At 40.4% G+C, this 14907-nt stretch overlaps 1 protein-coding gene and 1 long non-coding RNA gene across 9 annotated transcripts in view; one reads left to right on the forward strand and one right to left on the reverse strand.

Moving 5' to 3' along the window:
• The window catches only part of kcnj6 (potassium inwardly rectifying channel subfamily J member 6), a 58847-nt gene that overhangs the window by 38777 nt on the left and 5163 nt on the right, over positions 1–14907 (reverse strand). The gene's annotated exons all lie outside the window — the stretch shown is intronic.
• On the forward strand, positions 17–4828 carry LOC118236503. 3 transcript variants are annotated; one of them, XR_004767052.1, is made up of 4 exons: positions 17–205; positions 563–632; positions 4076–4171; positions 4555–4828. It is a non-coding gene; the product is annotated as an uncharacterized LOC118236503 (long non-coding RNA). The 3 variants fall into 3 exon arrangements; XR_004767051.1 differs by having other exon boundaries at positions 4076–4116; XR_004767050.1 differs by lacking the exon at positions 4076–4171.

Here is a 14907-nt window from a genome sequence, read left to right on the forward strand (position 1 = left end):
TAGGAGCAGACAGATGCTGTGTCAGGCGGCAGGACCTCATTTGGGGCGATGAAGGGGCAGAGAGCTAACGTAGGGACCTCAGCGTGACTGTGCCTTGCTCTGAGACACACTGAACTCCTGGGCCATGGGCTTGAAACCAACATGCAGAAAACCCACCAAGGCTAACTTAGAAAGAGCACTGGGTCTGACATAAGAAGAAATGATGGTAAGCAGAAGCCAGTATGCCCTCTTTTGAGGAATACTTTTCACTTTTTTGCAGTGAGTCTTATTTAGCATTCATAATGCCTTAATTAACACTACATAAATTAGGCATCAGTAATATTGAAAATATAGATAAATATTGTTATTATATTACATATTTATCTATATAAGCATTGATAAATATTGTTACTAGCTTCAAGCAAATTGTTCCTATATAGCATGACATATGCAGTAACATCACTAGGGTCATGACAAGATTATGACAAGTGTTGTATAAAGCCCTATTCAAGCTGGATTCATTTTACAGTGGGTTGTGCTGCAATAAGGTTTTCATGATGTATTGTCTGGTCTATTCGTAAAGGATAACAACATTGGGCACCGAAACAATCAGCACCAGAATACGCTGAGCCTCAAAACCTCATCAAATGCAGGTAGGTAAGAAGCAAAAACTCTTCAAACTAACACAGTGTTAGTAAACGTATGTGCTGCATATGTAGGTATTTGGGGAAAAGCTACCAATGAAAGTTACCAATGAACCTGCAAACAGACAGTGGACAGCAGAGAGTGGATTGACTTTTTTGTGGTTTTTGTCAGAGAAGTCCATCAGATCTTACCCTCCAATCATCCCAGGGTTATGGGCATTAGAGTATATACTATATATACTAGAATGCAGTGGTATGTGGCACCTTTCTGAAAGAATAGGCACATATGTGGACATCAGTCTTCTTCTACTGAAGGGACAATATACAGTAGTAAATATAATTCTACTGATCAGTTCGCTTTTTAGATATGCTGACCACAAGAAGCCATGTGATAACTGGCTGCTGAAATTCAGTAAAACCAGACCTGATCATAACACAGCACACAATTCCCATGCAGTAACTCCAAACCCAAATTAATGAGCACTCAATATAAAGTGATTGCAAGTTGGTTAGAAAATCAATTAAACCAGGAAGCTTTCAGCTCAAGCAACTTGCATTACTGCTGTAGTCTTTGACAGAGAGCATGTGGAAAGCAATTATGCAATTACATTGCATTTACTATTAACAATGGAGAACTACTCTATCGAATGACTTGACTCTGTGATTTATTCAATTGGCACGTGTATCACTTTATTGAAGCACTGTTTGTAACTGAAACCAGCTTCACAACTGACTTGTGCCAGGTATAACTTTGGCCACGCAAACAACCGCTGTGTGACTGTTGATAGTGCTGCCAAAATATTAGCCCTCGTCCTTAATAAATAAAACGTTCCACATTTCTAGAATTTGTGGTCATGAAAATTTTCTGATTGGTATATGCACATCACCTTAGATAGAGGTATATACATTTGCAATAATGCAGGCAGCATTCTACACTTTAAATAACAGAGAAAGGTAAAAATACAAAATATGAAATGCCTGTAGAAGAAGACTATAACAACTAATAATTGTCCTGAGATTATGGTAAATGGTAAATGGACTGCATTTATATAGCGCTTTTATCCAAAGCGCTTTACAATTGATGCCTCTCATTCGCCAGAGCAGTTAGAGGTTAGGGGTTAGGTGTCTTGCTCAAGGACACTTCGACATGCCCAGGGTGGGGTTTGAACCGGCAACCCTCCGACTGCCAGACAATCGGTCTTACCTCCTGAGCTATATCGCTATATAGATTATGTATGCATTGGGAGGTGGTAGATGAAATAAGCCACCGCTGACGCTGTGGGAGGTAAAGGTCACAATCCCCGGGAGCAGGGATTGGTCATTCGTGATAAAGGGGCAGGGTCTGATCCCATGGCTGAAATGAACACTTGGCAGTTGAGGTGCTGCACTCTGAAGTGTTGGTTCTACAGTAAGTTAACCTGTCCCATGACCAAACAGACCACATGAGAGCATGAGAACCTTAAGCTTTGGACAATCCAATGTAGGTAACTAAAATGGAAACAAACAGAGGTTTTATTTCAACCCTTTAAGTGTTCTAAACAGATGCATGGATAAAAGTTATGTAAATAAATGAAAAGTCCATATTCAAAACATGTTCAATTAAGATGACAAAAGAGATTCAAACATTTTGGCAAGCTGCTAAAATATACAGTAGCACAATTTGTCTGCAGAAGACAGTATGTCAAAGGAGTAGGCATGTTTATTCCATGTAAAATATCAAAGCTGGAAAGTGTTGTCACTCCTATCCATGTATAATGGTATTGTTCATTTAGAGTGTCACAGCTAGTTTGCATATTTTTCGGCGCCATATGTGTATCAGAATGAATTAGCTCATGAGCAAATGCACAAATCTGGCTGAGAAATTTGATATATAAGCAAGCGTGCAATATACAGGTGGGTGCACAAGTCCCATCGTATAGACGTCTCAGGAGGAGAAGCACTCATACAGGTTGGAGATGTGATCAGATGACTTGCATCCGATTGCGTTGCCCTACAGTGATTTGGACCCCACTGAAGGTGGGTCGGTCACACGGGGATAAAAGCTGGTGTTTGAGGTTAGCAGGCAAAGGGTTAATTATTCAGCTCAGGTCAATAATTTTATCTGTATAGTGCTGTGACACTGTCATAAAAATGCTTTCCAGGGAAATTGAAAATCTTGTTGTACCTGTATTCAGCTGGGTTACCAAGCTGTGAGGGAGTAGAAATAGATTGAATGTATTAATTGGTTACATACTGTAATACAATTTTGTTCGGTGGTGTAAAGCAAGGAAGTATACAGTAAATACCTTGTTAGTGTAGTGTGGTACAATGTATTGTGCATTAGTACTTTGGTTATTTTGGCCCAACTTTCACTCTTGGTCAACTACATTTTTCATGAAAATATGTACTTTTCATCAATATATTTCCCTGAAACGCTTAGTTGCATGTTATGTCGAAAAGTGTTACAGTAAAACAAAGCATTAATAACTTGCTCTTTTTTGGCAGCTGAGTAAGAAAGCTAGAAAACTAACATTTCTTTGATAGAGCTTACAAGCCCCAGAATTACTTTTGCTGATTCATGTTGTATTCTATGTTTGATTTGAAAACAATTGTGTATATTTTATTTTGACTCTAGTAGATTACTTTACTATACTACTACTCTAGTATTATACTTTAACTCAAGTATAGCTTTTGAGTGAAGACTGTTTTTGTTTTCCTTTGAGCTATGAATCTCAAGTCCCTTCAACTCTCTCTTTTTAGAAAAGAAACTAAAATCCCAGTCACTGAGGGTCAATGGTCATAATATTGCCTGATTCTTCTTCAGCTCAGACAAAAAACCACAGGCTTTACTCAATATAAATCAATAAATTAAACTGATGCTTTCATCCAGAGTGGCTCACAAGGCCATTATGACAAACAACATTGAGAAGTACAGATAGCAAGGGTACCTACAAAAACACCAGAACAACAGCAACACTATTAATATTTAGCAAAAATGTAACAGTCTGCCTTGTGTTTTGAACCACTGGCCCAGCTGGATGCTCCATACAGCAAGAGATGACTATTAGCGTGCTGAGCTAGAGACCAAGGTCCCCAGTAAAAGGAATGGCAGAGTCTGTTGCAAATATTCACATGCACTCAGGAACTCTGACCTCTGCTGCACAAGGCTGACTGGATTAGGCCACTACTCACTGCTCCGCTACAACAAATGCAAAGAAAATATTAAATGAATACAGTAACAGTTTTATTTCTTCAAAAGTGTTTCATTGGTCTGATTTACCATTTTAATTTAATGAAACTCATAATATTGAGAGTGTTATGGGGGGAAAAAACAGCCTCGATATTGTTCACAGTAAACCAGTTGCTATAGAAACGTAATTTCGGCTAGTTTAATGGTTTAGTGTCGAAAGACGCTAACTTCACTTTCTTCCTTGCTTCACCCTTGGGTTGACCTCATCTCTGCTTCCTTCAAGCATGCTTAGAACATTCTACACATCTGAAGCAGTGGCTCTTGGTGAGGCAGGAAGGCCTCTTTGAGGAAGCCCAGACTAAGCTGTTTGTAGCGCCCAGTATGTACTGCAATTACATGTATATATAGCTGCAAGCATATTATTAAGTTTGTGTTTGCGTTGCCTCATTTGTATTGTTGAATTTGTGTCTCTGTGTCCCTGAACTTGTGTCTCTGCATTTGTGTTTTTATATCACCGTGTTTAGATCTTTATATTACCCTTAAGTATAAAAAAATAAATGGCAGGCTGCCTCCTTGAACACAGCCATAGAAAATCCTGACAACCTCCTACCAGCAAGACCACAGCGCACCATGACTCACGATGGGTACTGCTAAGAAACACAATGCGTTTCCCTGAACTCTCCTCTCCTCTGTGATTAAAGGCCTGCTCTGACTGTGCCTAACATTTAACACATTTCTATTCATCTGATTCTTAATTTACAGGACCCAGTGTAGGAGCCCACAGGTAGCGTTCCCCATCAGACACGTATTTCTACTGATCATCAGGATGCATAGCAAGGCTTTCGATTTACGAGATATATCAGATGGAATTACTAAGTCAAACTAACTAAATAAATAGCAACATCTGGTGAATGCCATACGGCTTATCTTAAATCATTATCGAACAGAAATTATATAATTATTGTACAAGACATTCATGGAAAATTTGCAATCTGTATCACTGTCAATGAAAAAGTGTTAAAGGTGTGTGTATATGTGTGTGCAACTGTGCATGTATGTATGGAAATCTAGAATTGATAATATTCAGATAAGACATATTTGCCATTTCAGTGGATACTAAAAATGCATTTCACATGAAGGATTAATTTCAATTTAGTCAATGTCATTTTTTAACTAATTCAATTTAAATATGACAGAGATTTTTTGTCATATATTATGAGTGAATATTTAAAATATTAAATTCCATTTTAAATTCAGATTTACAATTATCAATTTTATTTGCACATTGTCACATTTAGCATTCCATGTACAGTATGGGTATATATGTATGCTGTGCATACCTATGTGTGCATTTATATATGTTTTTTGTTTAGTATCTATATGTGTGGGCAGTATGTATGTATGTATGTATAATACATAGTGTATTACCTATGTGTGTGTGTTTGATAAGTATGCTGTGCCTGTGTGCTTTGTGTGTATTGTCTACTGAACCTAACCTGTACAAATGGAGGAGACATATCAATGTGGACTCCCACCCTGAGCCTGTGTTGACACTAATGAAACACATATACACTGTTCCTATGGTCTGTCTCTAGCTGCTGGACTCCTGTCCCGATGCTAGGGCTCCATCACCAAGTGAGGCGATCATTACATCCCAAGTTATTACCACCACCAGCACTTTACTCTGCAGGTGTGGGGAATCTGTCATAGTCCTGCCAGCCAATGATATCAGCCATTATCCACAAGAACAGTGCCCAGCCATTAGCTTCCCTCACTCATTTCACAGTGCAGAAAGAGTTCAGTGCTCCTGGGCCAACCTTAACAGAGCAAAGTACACTGTTAACCACTGAATCACTGGAATGTTCTCAAACAGCACTGCAGGTCTCCTATCGCCCGTTTGTCATTTACAGAAGAATCACATGCCATAGAGTCAGGCATTACAAAACTGGGACCTCAGGACCACCGGGCGTCTGAGAAGGATATTTGCACCGCATTTGTCTACTTAGGCCTATATTCCCACTGTACTTCATACCTGTTTATTCTGTAGGAATAATTACATGTTTATTCACTTTATTGGACACCACTATGTAGTGTGGTGAGCACCACAATGGTTTTATTCACAATGCACCAACACCAGATTAGGAATAAGTCAGTCAGACCCCCATTTTCTCATCCAAATGCTTGTGATGTTTATTTATATAATATCCTTATAAGTTTTTTTTAAATGTGCGTTATTGAAAGGGAAGCCAGCCCCTCTGGCAGCTCTTCATTCTCACGGCATGCCATCTCTACTCATACAGCACAGAATCAGCCAAGACAAACAAGTCCAGTCAAATAAGCCGTTCATCTATTTAAGGCTATGCCATACTGTTTCTCCAGGACAGGAGCTGACATACATTTTCATCATGCATCATCTTTTTTCACAGCATTATGTGTCTCAGAGTCTCTTTACATGGCTTCTTGTCATCATTATATGTACAAAATAGCAAGGGCCAACTTTTGTTGGGGACCAAACACAGACAAAGAGCACCATTTTTTAAACATGGAAATACTAGGCTTTGATTTGGATTATGTCATGCTGCGAAAAAAATGAATATATATGTATATATATCAATCACCAAGGGAAGCAACAGTTAATTTACATTTATTTGAGCTGCAAACTGTATCATCATATTCATCTGTAAACCAGTCCTTCCTTCATAATCAAATAAATTTGAAAAATGACAGCTACCTCTAAATGTCCTGGATTAAAAACAAAAGAGGAACGCTCATTCTATTATGATGAAAGAACATCATATTTTGTCACCTTGAGAGTTTTGTGTGATTCTGAATACAACGTACTAGGCCTTTTATAAAGCATGCAAAAGCTTTTTGGGCTGATACGTAGCACTGTAGTGCTATGTAATGTACTACTGATATTGGGTTCATCTAAAGGAGATAGATAATAACATCTCATATTGTGTAGTATTTGGATTCTCCCCATGTTTTGCAAGGGAATGTGTACAATTTATCAGTGATATTTGTCTTTATGTGTGTCCTCCCTGCAAAAAAAAATCAATGTGGAGTATAATTTACTCTGATAGAGCAGATTTATTATTCCTTGTAGACTCATGCAAACACACAATACAGCTGAGTTAACGCTGAACGAGTGGAGGAGTCCCAGGTACTGCAATACAGTTGCATCATACTCAGTAAGGCACTGACAGCTTGTACCAACGAGGAGGAAGCAAAGCGCTGGAATTAGACATGCCTGCTTATCTTCCACCGTAAAGGGAAAACGCGATGATCGCATCATGCAGACAGATGTGCAAACATTTGTGGCTCTGATTAATTGGTTTCCTCTCATTGTTTATTGCGGCTTCACCTGAGCCCAGCTGTGACATGGCCCATGCAACAAACTCAGTGCAGAGTCTGGTATACAGCACACAGTCTACAATTCTCTCCTCTTTCTTTACCTCCATCGCAGTTTCAGTACCTTTTAATGTTTTCCTGTATTCTCACTTAAATGAGTTTGTGAGCGATCCTTTGTGTGGGGACTGAGCGTTCATATTGGTCTATATAACAGTTATTGATTTTTCCAAAAAAATCAAATCTTCATGGAAAAATGGAAGCTGCAACAGTATGAATTGTGTATTTGTGAGACTGCCCTCGTGCGTGTGTCTGTGTGAGTCCATTTGTGTGTTTGTGCAGGCTGGTGTGTGTGTGAGAGAGAGAGAGAGAGCGTGCGGGTGTACATGCATGTGTGGGTGCTTGAATTTCTGTGCATGTGTGCGCGAGTGAGAAAGCGAATGTGTCCATATGAAGCGTGTGTATTGTAGTGTGGTGTGACTGACTCCACTGAAAATCCAGGTAGGAGAGCAGTTTCAGAGACGCTCTCACAAATCATCAACACCAACATCCCGAAGGAACACAACATCACTATTTCTGCAGCTGGCTGGACAATTAGCCTGATTAGCGGCTGGGCGCTAAATGTGTTTCCTATCTGAATACAACAAGAGCTATTCTTTCAAGGGCTGTGATGGGTGTTTTAAATTCACACTCCTTGAATGTAATGCACACCTACTGTTGTGCTGGCAGGGCTGCATTATGTTGTTAGGGTCTCAAAATGGACTGCATAAAACAATTTAGAAAAAGAAAAAAAATCCCAATATTCATGAAGCCTCTCAAATGGTTCAACCAGATGCTCTGCCACATATAAATGACCACATTTCCATAGCTGTTGTGTGCAGATGGAGCAACTTTATTGTTCTTGGATCCAAGCAGCACAGATGTCCGCCACTGATGAATGTGTGAAAAAGAACCCTTACAGTATATAGGCCTACTGCCGGAGATGGGTAGATCTTTATTTTGGACGTAGACATTAGAGCGCTGCCATTCAGGCTCTCTATACCCTCAAAAACGTTGCCCAATAGAGATGAAATGACAAAACCACTTGCCGAAACACGACAGCCAAAAAAAAAACAACAAAAAACAACAAAAACGCCCCCGGCAATTATCCGTAATGAAAGGGAAGACGTGTAATTCTCATGGTTGGAGACTCTGCAATTGTGTTTGATAATGGCAAACACAGAATCCCTTTCAAAGGAAATAATTAGGCAAGAGCAGTGGTAAGAGCCGTCCCCGCGTCCTCGGCGGCCGCGCGCTGCGCTTAGGCCGCGGCTCCGCGACCGGCTGGATGAGCGGGAAGCGGCCTGAAGCCGGGCCGCCGGCCTCCTCAGACCAGCAGCAGGAATACACACAGATAAATACCAGGAGCCCTGTTGTGCAGCATCACTGCAAATAATCTTTCCTTGGGCTCCTTTTGGTGAATCATCCCGTTCCAAGGCTAGCACTCTCTCGCTGTGTATGTGATTACACAGAACGCCACCGAAAGGATTACGAAACCTTTACCTCGGAAATAAATGTTGTGATATTGCTCCGCCCGCCTTGCCATTCCCCAACTTATCAAGCATCGCCACCGGCAAACGCAGCAAAATAATGTTTATTTAGCTTTCCTGCCTTTTGAAAAGAGTCACTCTGTGTTTACGGGTACATGGCCCCCGCTTTAATACGTGTGGCTCTGTAATGTTATCATAACACCCACCCTGTGCATGACAGCAAAATGTGTTCAGCCAATAATATACACAGGTCCAGACAGGCTCCTGTGAGGCAACATACCTTTTACTGTCCAGTAGGAGGAAATGAATGCATGACTGAAAACACTACTGGATAGTATATAGTATTATGGCTACAGACAAGACGGGAGAATTCAGTTGCATTCTATATAAAGGGGGTGGTTATACTTTGTATGAACAGTCATTCATAAGCACTACATAAGTCCTTCATAAGAACTATATGGACATTCATCATTGCTTATGTCAATAGCCCCAAAAAGGCATATGTTGTCTGTCACTTTGTATGTCATGGTAATGTTACTTGACGTGACAAGCTTATATGCCTATTTGCATTTACTGACATTAAATATGTATGAATGTTTGTGCAGTGCTTATGAAGATGTCTTAGACATCGTATGAAGCTGCTATATGACTCTAAAGACACAAATGTTGGTCTTTAATGTCGTTCTTTTATCTCTCTGTAGGCTGTGGAATTATTCTGCAAATACATGGTCATAAGGATATGGAACCATGCCTCCCACCTTATGAAATTGTCTCTGCTTTTATTATTTCCCATTCTTTTCATTTTCTCTCAGCAGGAAGCACTGGTTTAGACCATGGTACACTCCCCAGCCAGGCCTGCAGTACAGCGTGTTCATCTCCAACGCATTGCTCAAGATGCAGAAAAAGTGCAACCTTTCAAGCGCTGCATATTTAAAGGCAGGCTAATTTGCTTTCACAAGATTCAAACAGCCTTTAAAAAAGCCAGTGAACCATAGAATGGGGACTGCTCAGTGCAATTTCAAATGACTTGATGTAAACCGGCAGTATAGGCAGAATTTAAAATTTTTTTTAAATAAAACAAAACAAAAAAAAAATCCTGGATTCGCATACAGTGAATGTCACCATTAGAAACACAGAAAAGAGACACACAGAAATGCAAATGATGGTGATGTCATGGATGAATGACTGTAATGTTTACTCATAAATATCACCAGTGGTCTAGCTGTAAATGCTGAGTTTGCTTCCCCCCGTTGTTTCGTCATACAGTTCAAAAATGTATGTATGCATAGGATAAAATGCATATACAGACACTTTATACATTATATATATATATATATATATATATAGTGACATATTTTTAATTGTTTTGGCTATATACACCAGCAGACTGGATTTGAAATAAAACAATGAATATGAGGTTAAATTTGAGATAGCTCTAAATTGAGGGTATTTACATCTGTATTGGGTGATCAGTGTAGGAATTACAGCCTTTTTTAAAAGACATTTAACCCCCATTTTAGGGGATCAAAAAGAATTACCATAGACCAATCACAATCACAATAGACCAATTGGCAGCTCAGGTGTTTCCTGATCAGCTGCGTGTCATTTGTTCATGCACAAGAACGCTAATAAAAGGTCTATAGTTGATTCTAGGTGTGGCATTGCATTTGGAGTCTGTTGCTGTTGTCGCCAAACCTAGGCCTAACCTTAGGCTAACCAAAACAAACTGTTTGGAACATCATTAAGAAGAAAGCCAGCCCTGGTGAGCTCAGAAATCACAAAGAGTCTGGTAAGCCATGGCCGAGCTCTGAGGGGGAATACAATGAATTTAGAGGCATTTTGTTGACCTTCAGCAGATAAGATGCTTCAGCACACCTCAGAATTCATTCTGAAGCTGCTAACAGCTGTTAAATCATCAATGAAGACAAGTGAGCCAGTGTCTGTGGCAGCCATACATGCCCAAACCATAACGCCCCCAACCACCATGTTTCCCAGATGAGGGTGGTGGATCTTGGGCAGTTCCTATTAGCCTCCATACTTTGCTCTTGCCATCACGCTGATACAAGTGTAGCACAGTGGGTGGACGGAGTGTAGCACAGTGGGTAAGGAACTAGACTTGTAACTGGAAGGTCGCAGGTTCGATTCCCGGGTAAGGACACTGCCGTTGTACCCTTGAGCAAGGTACTTAACCGAAATTGCTTCTGTATATATATCCAGCTGTATAAATGGATACAATGTAAAATGCTATGTAAAAAGTTGTGTAAGTCGCTGTGGATAAGAGCGTCTGCTAAATGCCTGTAATGTAATGTAATGTAAACAAGTGAATCTTGGTCGCATTTATCCACAAGACCTTTTTCTGTAACTCTGCAGGCTCTTTTAGGTGCTTCTTAGCAAACAGTAACTGTCCAATTTTTGCAGATAACTAGTGTTTTACTTGTAGTGTAGCTTCTGTCTCTGACAGATCTACACCTTCCTCCAGAAGAGTTTCTGATCTGTTGGGCAGCTGTTTGAGGGCTTTTCGTTATTATGGTGAGAATTCTTTGGTCATAAACAGTAGAGGTTTTCCTTGGCTTACCAGGCTCTCCAAAGAATCAAAACTATACTGCACTAAGGAAGGAATTGAACACACCTGACTACTCAGAAACACCTGTGAACCATTTGTCCCAAACATTATCATGCCCTGAAATGGTGGGACTATTTATAAAACAAGCGCTGTACTATATGAATAAAAAACACCCTCAAATAAAAACAGAGAATTTGCACTTATATATATATATATATACATATACATATAAATCAACACAAACACACACACATACACCTTCCTGTGCATGAAAGTGCTCACACATTATATGGTTTTCCTTTACTGGAGAGAGACCAAGAGAGAACACTAGGAAGAAATACTGTGCTTTGGTTCAAGTTTTGGTTCATTACATCTAAATATGGATACAATCTCTTTAACCCTACATCATTATGTCAGTAGAGAGAATGGAGGAGAAGAGACTCTTTCAGAAGGATTATTGGGGAGATGGGGGAGAGCGCACATTACAATCTGCTATTGTGGGAAACCAGAGATAAATGTAAAACAGAAAAGAAATTAACTCTTTTTTTTCTTCTTTTACTTTTACTTCTTTTACTAAAAATACTAAAACCCAGACCACCGTGCCGGTTCCTTGTTATGAGACTGCAGAGGTCAGGCTTTTTAAAAATAGAGCGAGTTCAATAACTAATAACATGGGGAAGATAAAGCATGCCACCTGCCATAATGTGTCAGATGCTGCTTAAAGGGTGACAGTCTTCACAGCGAAGAAATATAAGAAACTGTCTGCTTAACAGTGAATATTTTCCACCTCATCGCCACCCAGGTGTCCTGTCTGCCACTGAACCAAGTAACTGTACACGCCAGGGCTGCTCTCTTTGTGTTCTATCTCATGCATCTCTTTCTTCAGCTTCTGAAGCAGCAGACATAGAGAGCTGGATGCTGCTTTCAGGAAGGCCGCAGCAGGCTGAGTAGTGCACAAAAGCTGCTGCCCATATATTAACTGAGGGATGAAAAATCCAGCGGTAATTACTCCTTTAAAGTGGTTACGTCTGTCCAGTTAAGAGGCTTCATCTCTGACCTGACCTCTCCTCCTCCCCTCTCTCTCTTATTCGCATGCATTGAATTTCTGCAGCGGCCTCACGCTTAATCAATAATTTGTCAGAACAGGGATCAATCGGACAAGTTCCCCGCCATCCCCGGGACCTCAGGGCCAATCATCTGGGCCCACTGGACCGGCTCTGCCTCGTAAATCTGGGCCCTGATGACCCCCACTGATATAAAAATGCGTGTCATCACAGTAGAAACACAGCATACCTTTAACAGAAAAGCAATAAGAAAAGCAATATACTGCCATACATACATTGCAAATATGCAAGCCTTTTTTGGAAATATGAGAACAAATACAGTTCTCTGAGGCATATTTACAAAAATACATGTACATATATACATACATATGTAACCAATATACTAACCACTAAAAAACAGAGACGCCTGCTGTAGGAAGGACGGTGGGAGATGATCACTGGCAATGTGTTTCTGCATCCTGTTTTAGTCACACTGATATAGCTCCACTTCTCTGCATTGTGACAATGAGACTAATGAGAAATTACCTCATTACGTGTCGTCAGACAGCCACGTGTCCCTTAATCATCTTCCCCACAGCACCGGATGGAACCACGCTGGTTCCCTTAGCTTGTGGCCCCAGCTGTTTTTCCGCAGTACTTTTGCCCCACAGACCAGTCTGAATCAGCGTGCAAACTTCATTGGTCTTGCGCTACACGCAGCAGTGCTCTGGGAGGAGTCTATGCAGGCTGAGACGGGTTCTTCGGCACTAGCGTCAGCTGCATAGCCAGAGCACATACACTTTGAAGAGACAAAGGAGCCGCCAGAGCTGATCATAGTAAACAGAGGTAGACGGAAGTAATGCAGAGTTTATTTTTCTGGGGAAAACTCTGGCTTTCGACAGCGGATTAAGTCCAGACAGTCTTCTCAGATCTGGGCTGACGGTGGCATTTGGCACGACAGCTCTGGTTTCTCGTAATGTAATGGAAAAACAATCATGCCGTGCCAGGTTAGCTGGCTTTGGCAGCAGCTCACACCAGCCTGGCTCCAGCTTTACAGAGGAAATGGGGTATAATGTTCCTTTAGGCAAGACGCTGCTCGTCCGCACTCAGAATGCTCACATAGATTACAGATTACCAGTAGCCGATTACCTGAAAAACATCAATCAGTCGCTAAAAGCACTTAAACGCCCGACAAAGCTGGAGAACTCATCTGTAAGCATCGTTCTGTATACAAATCAATTTCTGTTTCCAAAGGCGGGCGTTGACAAAAATCGATTTGGAGCCAATTGCCACAGCTCCAGCTGTCACTTGTTTATTAGGTAGAAACTGATACCATCATCATTTTGAGGAAATGATGGAATGAAGATATATGGCCAAAGAAAAATTTTTGGTATGGAATTCAGAACCGGGTAAACACTGACCACCATCACTACCTGAAGTTCGCATTTACTGACCTCAATGCTGAATATTGCTTGATTCACAGACTATACAAAGTGGAACTGAATTATTCCTACCTCTCCTGACACAAAAGGCAGTCCATTAGACTTCTGTGGAAGCAATGTTTCTTTGATCTAGAGTTCATAATGCAATGAGATAAAATCATATCAAAGAAGATATAAAAAAAAATAATATGAGGCCAGGTCCTTCTAATAAAAACTGTGCTGTGCTTTGGACTTCAGATATATATTCCAGTTTTGAGTTATAGTTCTAACTACATTGACTAAACTTGCTCTCTAGGTTAAAGTGCATGCAGGAAGTGAGGTGACTGAAAGGCAAAAGAATGAAATATAGCAGGAGAATAGACAATTCAGAAACCTCCGCTGGAGGAATGCGAGATGCCCCTTTTCTCAGAAAAGAGGAGAAGGGGGTTGCAAACTGAATTGTGATTGCTCATGTTCGCTCCTTAGGTGACTGTAAATAGAGTCTGGTCCACCCTGTCACCCTGCCAGGGGCCCAGTGGCATGAAAGACTCCCACATTATGATTCCCCTTTGTAGCCCTCAGTTCAGAATGCATTTAATAACAAGAGTCCAGTGTAGCAACGCCCTCAGTGACCGGTACCCAAACACTACAGAGTACGGGTATTAGTTATTCAAGTTAAACATTTAAAAATGTCAAATGGAGATCAGAGATGCATGTCTGCATACAATCTGCTTGACTAAGCAGAAAGAAATATAAAAAGTAGAGAGCAGAAAGCCAGTCAGTCTTCACATGTAGTTAACGAATGCTTGTCTGCGTGTTCTCCCAAAATTCCCTTTCACATATTACCTCTAGCTTTCTGTTTTGAGAAAATCAATACATATCTCCATTGCAAAATCTACATATTTTTAATTTGACTGCATTTTCAGTGTTATATTTTCCTCTGTGATTACAAGGACATTTCCAACTTTAGTACTGGAGGGGAAGTATCTCACAAGCATCCAGCCTAGTATTTCCCATTGTGACTGAAAGACAGCAATTTACATCAATTTACCATCATATTACCAATATAAATTTTAAATGAAACTGGGCACCGGCAGTTGTGAGTTTTTTTTCCTTCTTCTTACTTGAATATACAGGGCTCTTATAATGCAGATGACTGTTCACCATGACTTTCCTCTTTTTCTCCCCTTGCTCCTCTCAATGGGTCACAC

The sequence above is a fragment of the Anguilla anguilla genome, chromosome 9 (genome assembly GCF_013347855.1).
Source record: "Anguilla anguilla isolate fAngAng1 chromosome 9, fAngAng1.pri, whole genome shotgun sequence".
Classification (NCBI taxonomy): Eukaryota; Metazoa; Chordata; class Actinopteri; order Anguilliformes; family Anguillidae; genus Anguilla; species Anguilla anguilla.